General features: G+C 38.0%; 1 non-coding gene across 1 annotated transcript; it reads left to right on the top strand.

Moving 5' to 3' along the window:
* Positions 1 to 6,426: 6,426 nt before the first annotated feature.
* On the top strand, positions 6,427 to 6,533 carry LOC114823389 (small nucleolar RNA R71). Its single transcript, XR_003771461.1, has one exon. It is a non-coding gene; the product is annotated as a small nucleolar RNA R71 (small nucleolar RNA).
* Positions 6,534 to 7,393: the final 860 nt, after the last annotated feature.

Here is a 7,393-nt window from a genome sequence, read left to right as displayed (position 1 = left end):
CTGTGAAGATGTGGGATTGGAAAAGCAACTCACTGTGGCATACTTACCACAACATAATGACATTGCAGAAAGGAATAACAGGACTATAGTCGAAATGGCTAAGTCAATGATGATTGAGAAGAATATACCATATTCCTTCTGGGGTGAAGCAGTGAATATTGCAGTGTACTTGTTGAATATGTGCCTTACCAAAGCACTAGACAAAAAGACACCATTTGAAGTTTTCAGTGGAAGATATGAAGCATCTAAAGGTATTTGGCTCAGTGTGCTATGCTCACATACCACAACAACTAAGACAGAAACTAGAGAAATCAAGCAACAAATGTGTTTTTACGGGCTATGGTACTAGTAAAAAAGGGTGCAGGGTCTTCAACTTGTCAACTCAGAAGATAAATCTATCTAAGGATGTTATCTTTGATGAGGACTCCACATGGAATAGGGAAACAAGTGTAGAAGAGAATGATAATGTCTCTCTACAACTTAATCTCAATAAGAGGGAAACTAGATAGCCTATTGAGACCTTAATTCAAGAAGAAGTCACAGAGAATAGTGAGACACATAGGACTCCACAACAAGCAAGTATGAGTCCATAATCAAGTCATTCATAAATTACAACACCAAGCTCAAATCTAGTGAGATTAAGGAGCCAGGAAGAGATACATGCTACTTGCAACTTTTATGTAGTTGAACCAGAGACTAATGAGGAAGCTGAGAAAGAAGTCTTGGAAGAAGGCAATGAAAGAAGAGCAATAAATGATAAAAAAGAATGACACTTGGGAACTGGTGAATAGACTAAGTGATAAGCTTGTGATTGGAGTGAAATGGGTGTATAAAATGAAGCTAAATCTAGATGGTTTTGTGCAAAAGAACAAGGGCAGATTAATAGCTAAAGGATACTCACAGAAACGAGGTGTAGACTTTAATGAAACTTTTGCTCCAGTAGCAAGGTTAGACATTATAAGGACCTTAATTGCCCTAGCAGCAAAAAGAGGTTGGAAGCTACATTAACTGGATCTGAAATCTGCATTTCTAAGTGGAGTGTTGAAAAGGAAGTGTTTATGGAACAACTTCAAGGGTTCATAAGTGAAGAATTCCCATATAAGGTGTATAAGCTAAGGAAGGCACTCTATGGCCTAAAGAAAGCTCCAAGGGCTTAAAATAGTGAGATTGACTCTTATTTCACAGAGAAATGGTTTCAAAAGCCCTAGTGAAGCTACCCTTTACAGCAAGATAGAAAACAAAAAGACACTCATTATATCAATCTATGTGGATGATGTTGTTTACACTGGAGATGATGAAGCTATGATTGCAGAATTCATAGAAGAAATGATGAAGAGGTATGAGATGATAGACCTAGGTCTCTTACATTGCTTCCTTGGCATTGGGGTAATTCAAGAAGCAAATTGCATCTTCATTCACCAGAAAAAATATGCTTAAACATTGCTTGAGAAGTTTGGTATGAAAGGCCGCAAACTTGTCTCTACACCCCTAATTGCAAATGAGAAGCTCAAGAATGATGATGTGAGTGAAGCTGTGGATTCAAGTCTTTACAAAAGCATTATCGACAGTCTATTGTACCTAACTACAACAAGGCCTAATCTAATGTTTCCAAAGAGTCTACTTTCAAGATTTATACAGAATCCTACCAAGACACACATGGGGACTACTAAAAGAGTGCTGAGATATGTGCAAGGGACACTTGACTATGGAATCAAGTATGAAAAGGGGAAGTCAACTATCTTAATCAGATTTTGTGACAGTGATTAGGGTGGCAGTGAGGATAATTGCAGAAGCACATCAGGTTATGCATTCACTTTTGGTTCAAGAGTTTTCTCTTAGGCATCAGTGAAACAACAAACATCACCCCACGGTGGAATATAAGTATTATCTATATATAAGGATTTTTTTTTTTTAAGAAAGGGGGACAACTGGTGACAAGCCACGGTTATCCATCCATTTCGAGCCTAGAGAGGCTATGAGGAATCTCACTCTACCCGTGGCCACAGTCAAGTAGACTTACCAACTCAGAACATCGAACCCGGGACCTCCCACATTTTCTATCTTTTTGGGTAGCCACAGTTCATGCTCTTACCGCTGGGCCACTTGCTATGGCTCTATATATAAGGATCTACAGAGCGCTTAAATGCATACATATGCACTTTAACGGCGACACACACACACACACACACACACACACACACACACACACACATAAATAACAGATGTTATTGACATTTTAAAAATTCATTTTACACTCCAAATATGTGTATTTTTGTGTCTAAATATAGAAACTTTGAACTATCAAATGAATCTTTTGCAATGTCAATAATTGCTCCTATATCTATACGTATAAATAAGAAATTCTTCTCTTACCCAAAATTAAGTTTATAACTTTTATAGGTATATTTTTTAGCTTCTAAGAGCAAGTTAATTTGGATTTATCAGTATTATCACTTCTAAACACATTTCCTGTAGTACTTTAGCTTATATAAAACATAAGCGAGAATCTTAGTTCGACCAATTGGATACATAGTCTACAACGACAAGGATGTATTGGTTGTTGAAAGGAGAGGGAAACAGACCCATAAAATCGATTCCCCATACGTCAAAGAGCTCCACAACCAATAAACTCTGTTGTGGCATCTTGTTTCTCTTTAATATGTTGCCTAGCCATTGACACCGATCACCAGTAGAACAAAACAAATATGCATCCTTGAAGAGTGTAGGCCAGAAAAGTCCACTCTGTAGAACCTTAGCAGCTGTCTTACTCAACCCAAAATGTCCTCCACATGCGTAACTATGGCAAAATTTCAGAATGCTTTCTTGTTCCAAAGCAAGCACACATCGCCGTATCACTTGATCTGAGTAATATTTGTAGAGATATTGATCGTCCCAGAAATAAAACGTCACTGTAAAGAGAAACTTCTTTCTTTATTGAGTGCTCACATCAGGGGGTAGGACTTCATAGATAAGATAATTGGCGATGTCTGCATACCAAGGGACAACATCCTTGATGGCAAAAAGCTATTCATCCGGAAAACTGTCATTTAAGGGTAGCACGTCCTCTTCTTCATCTTGGACATGTGGGAGGCGAGATAAGTGATTTGCCACAACATTCTCCACTCATTTCTTGTCTCGAATGTCCAAATCAAATTTTTGCAGGAGCAACACTCACCAAATAAGGCGAGGTTTTGCATCTTTTTTTGCTAATAGGTACTTGAGTGCTCCATGATCAATGTATACAATCACTTTTGAGCCAATGAGATACGTTCAAAACTTCTCCAAAACAAAGACTACAACGAGCATCTTTTTCTCTGTTGTGGTGTAGTTTAATTGCGCATCATTCAAAGTTTAACTTGTGTAGTAGATGACATGAGGAAGCTTCTCTTTTCTTTGTCCTAAAATAGCACCCACTGCGTAATCACTAGCATCACACATTAGTTCAAAAGGTAAGCTCCAATTCGGAGCTGTGATAATAGGCACAGAAGTGAAAAGTTGTTTCAAAGAATTAAAAGCAAGTAAACAATCAGCATTAAACTCAAATGGAGTATCTTTGCCAAGGAGATTGCACAATGGATGACTAATCTTGGAAAAGTCTTTGATGAAGTATCGATAAAATTCGGCATGTCTAAGGAAAGACCTCACTCTCTTCACAGATGTAGGGAGCGGCAATTTAGCTATCAAGTCGATCTTTGCCTTGTCAACTTTAATTCCCTTGCTCGATATTAAGTGGTCTAACATAATTCCCTATTTAACCATAAATTGACATTTCTCCCAATTCAAAACAAGGTTAGTTTCCTTACATCTTTCCAACACCAATTTCAAATTTGCCAAACAATGATCAAAAGAAGAACCATAAATAGAGAAATCATCCATAAAGATTTCAATAATTCTTTCAACCATATCTGAAAAAATGCTTATCATGCACCGTTGGAATGTGGTTGGAGCATTGCATAAACCGAATGGCATACGTTATATGCAAAAGTTCCATAGGAGCATGTGAAAGTTGTCTTCTCTTGGTCATCTAGAGCAATTGCAATTTGAGTATAACCTAAGTAACCATCAAGAAAACAATAATGTGAGTGACCTGCTAACCTTTCAAGCATTTGATCAATTAAAGTTGAAAGAAAGTGATATTCACAAATAGAAGAGTTCAGTTTGCGATAACCAGTGCACACTATCCACCCAGTTGTCTGCCTTGTTGGTACCAATTCATTGTCTTCATTCTTAACCATGGTGATTCTGCTTTTCTTTGGAAGTACTTGAATCAGACTAACCCACTTGCTATCGGAAATCGGGTAGATCACACCAACATCTAAGAGCTTCAAAATTTCTTTACGCACGACCTCCTTCATGTTAGGATTTAATCTTCACTGTGCTTCTATGGTTGGCTTGGATTTCTCTTCCAAAAATATTGGATGCATACACATGTTTGGGCTTATGCCTTTGATATCCGCAATAGTCCATCCCAAAACCGTTTTATACTCTTTTAACACATTTAACAACTACTCTTTTTCGTAATTATTAGGTCAGCTGCAATGATCACTGAGAGCAATCTTGGATTCACCAAGAAAAGCATACTTTAAGTGCTCAGGCAATAACTTAAGTTCCAATGCAGGAGCTTACTCAATGGATGGTAATATATGAGGCACTGCTGGTCCTAGAGGCTCCCATGCTTGCTACCATTTTGATGCATGAATAAGGGATGAGTTTAGAGCTGCAATTACATTTATGGTTGCCTCTCTTTTCATATTTAAATCTGGATATTCAATGCATGTCTTCAACAAATCTATAGAGACATTCTCCAAAAAGTTGGCATTGACAATGGGAGCAATAAGCTCAAAGCTGCTACACTCTTCTAAGTTTGCTTGTAACTTAAGTGCTTTAAACATCTTGAATTCTATGGATTTTCCTTGAACTTGCAGCTTGAGTGTGCCTACTTTGACATCAATTAAAGCTCTAGCGGTTGCAAGGAAATGATGACTAAGTAAAATAGGAATGTTTTGGTTTTCCTTCATATCAAGCACAAGGAAATCTGCTGGCAAGATGAATTTGTCTACTTTGATCAAAACGTCCTCAACAAGGCCCTTGGGATAAGTCATTGATTGATCAGCCAATATCAAAGAGATGGATGTTCTTCGTAGTTCTCCAATACCTAGATGTTCATAAATAGAAAATGGCATGAGTTTAACACTGGAACCAAGGTCTAAGAAAGCTTTATTAAATTAAAAATCACCAATAACACACGGTATAGTAAAACTCCCTGGATCCTATAATTTTGGCGACATCTTCGTGATCAAAACCTCGCTACAACAATTTGTAAGCCCAATCTTCTCATGGTCTGTAAATTTCCTCTTGTTTGTGCAGAGACCCTTCAAAAATTTTGTGTACGATGGAATTTGCGCTATAGCATCAAGTAATGGAATGTTGATTTGAACCTTCTTAAATTGCTCCAATATATCTAACATATGCTTGTCCTTTCTCTGCCTCTAAAATCATGGTAGGAAAGGCATAGGAGCATCATAATTCTTCAACTTTGGAGCAGAAGTAGGATCAGCAAGTGGTGAAGAAGTTAGTGGAACTGCTTCTTTGTCATTCTCTTCTTGGTCCTTTGGTTCTGCGATTTCTTCCCTTCTATTATAAAGTTTACCATTCCTCAATGTTCTAATGGCATTAACTTGCTCCTTGCCTCTTGGATTAGCTTCGGGTTGACTTAGGAAACACCCCGGTTCTCTTTCACTCATTGCAGCAATGATTTGACCGACTTGTGCTTCCAATTTGCTAATGGCTTGACTATTTACTTGCAACCCTTGTTGGAAAGCCTGCTATCCTTGTTGGAGTGTTTGTAAAACTTGAGAGGTGGTTTGTTGATATTGCGTATTAGTTTGAACCATCTGAGCGAAAGTTTCTTCCCAATAAGGTATCTTGGTTTCTACAAGGGATGCTCCTTGTTGCCATGGCTTGGATCCTTGGTGAAAATTATTCTTCCAAGCTAAATTAGGATGATATCTCCACCCTGGATTATAAGTATTTAAGAATGGGTCATTTCTTTGACGGTTAAACTTGTTGACTTGATTAGCTGCTTCAACTTTTGGACAAGTACCACTTTGAGGACAAAGATGAGTAGGATGGGTATGATCAGCAAAAATCCCACGTGGTTCTGTATTCTTTGAAAACATATGCACCACAGCATCTAATTTCCTTGATAATGCAGCCACCTCATTAGATGAACTTACTTCATATGCAGAATTCCAAGTTAACTCTCTACTATCCCATTAAGATGAATATGCAACAACATTCTCACTGATAGTAGTAACCTGCTCTGGTTCTTTACCCAATTTATTACCATCAGCTGCAGCATCCAATCTATGTCGACATTCATCACTCAAGTGTTGGTATACGTATAAAATTAGTTGCCATGGTAAAAACTGATGGTGTGGACAACTAATTATCAAAGCTTTAAATCTCTTCCATGCTTGAAAAAGTGGTTCTCCCTTATTCTGCCTAAAGTGAAATATGTGATCCCTCAACCTTTGAGTTCTAGACTGAGTGTAAAACTTTTGAATGAACTTACTAGAAAGTTGAGCCCAAAAGGTGATTGATCTCGCTGGTAGAGTTTTGAACCAGGTTTTAGCATCACCCGTGCGAGAAAAAGGGACAAGCTTTAGGCGAATGAACTCATCAAAGACACTTTTAATATTCTGTGTCCCATAAATATCCAGAAAGTTATCTACATGTTCACTAGCATCTTGATTCTCATCACCAAAATACTTAGGCAACATGTTAATAACATAATCTTTGATCTTGTTTGTACCATACTTGATCAATCCTGAAACTACTGAGCACCGGTCAACGTTATACCGTCAAGGACCCAGAAAAGTTTTGCTCAAACCAAGGGGCCAATCACAGAGCGACATGTGTCTACATCAGAAGCCAATCATAGTGCAATACGTGTCAACATCAGAAGCCAATCACAACACGACACGTGTCAATGTCAGAATGAAACTAGAAACTCTCTTCTATAAATAGAGATCATTCTCTCACAATATTTCCTATTGTTATTGGTACTAAATCATTCACTAGTACTCACTAAAGGAGAGCTTGAACCTATGTACTTGTGTAAACCCTTCACAATTAATGAGAACTGCTCTACTCCGTGGATGTAGCCAATCTAGGTAAACCAGGCACATCTTGTGTTTGCTTCCCTGTCCCTATCCATTTACATACTTATCCACACTAGTGACCGGAGCAATCTAGCGAAGGTCACAAATTTAACACTTTCTGTTGTACCAAAGTCCTCACTGATTTTGTGCATCAACATTTGGCGCAGTTTGTGGGAACGGCACTTATTCCCATTCTCTTCAGCTTTGTTAAGCTAGAATTTGTACACTTT

The sequence above is a fragment of the Malus domestica genome, chromosome 16 (genome assembly GCF_042453785.1).
Source record: "Malus domestica chromosome 16, GDT2T_hap1".
Taxonomy (NCBI): domain Eukaryota; kingdom Viridiplantae; phylum Streptophyta; class Magnoliopsida; order Rosales; family Rosaceae; genus Malus; species Malus domestica.
The sequence above is the reverse complement of the archived record's forward strand: the minus strand, read 5'-3'. Positions and strand labels throughout refer to the sequence as shown.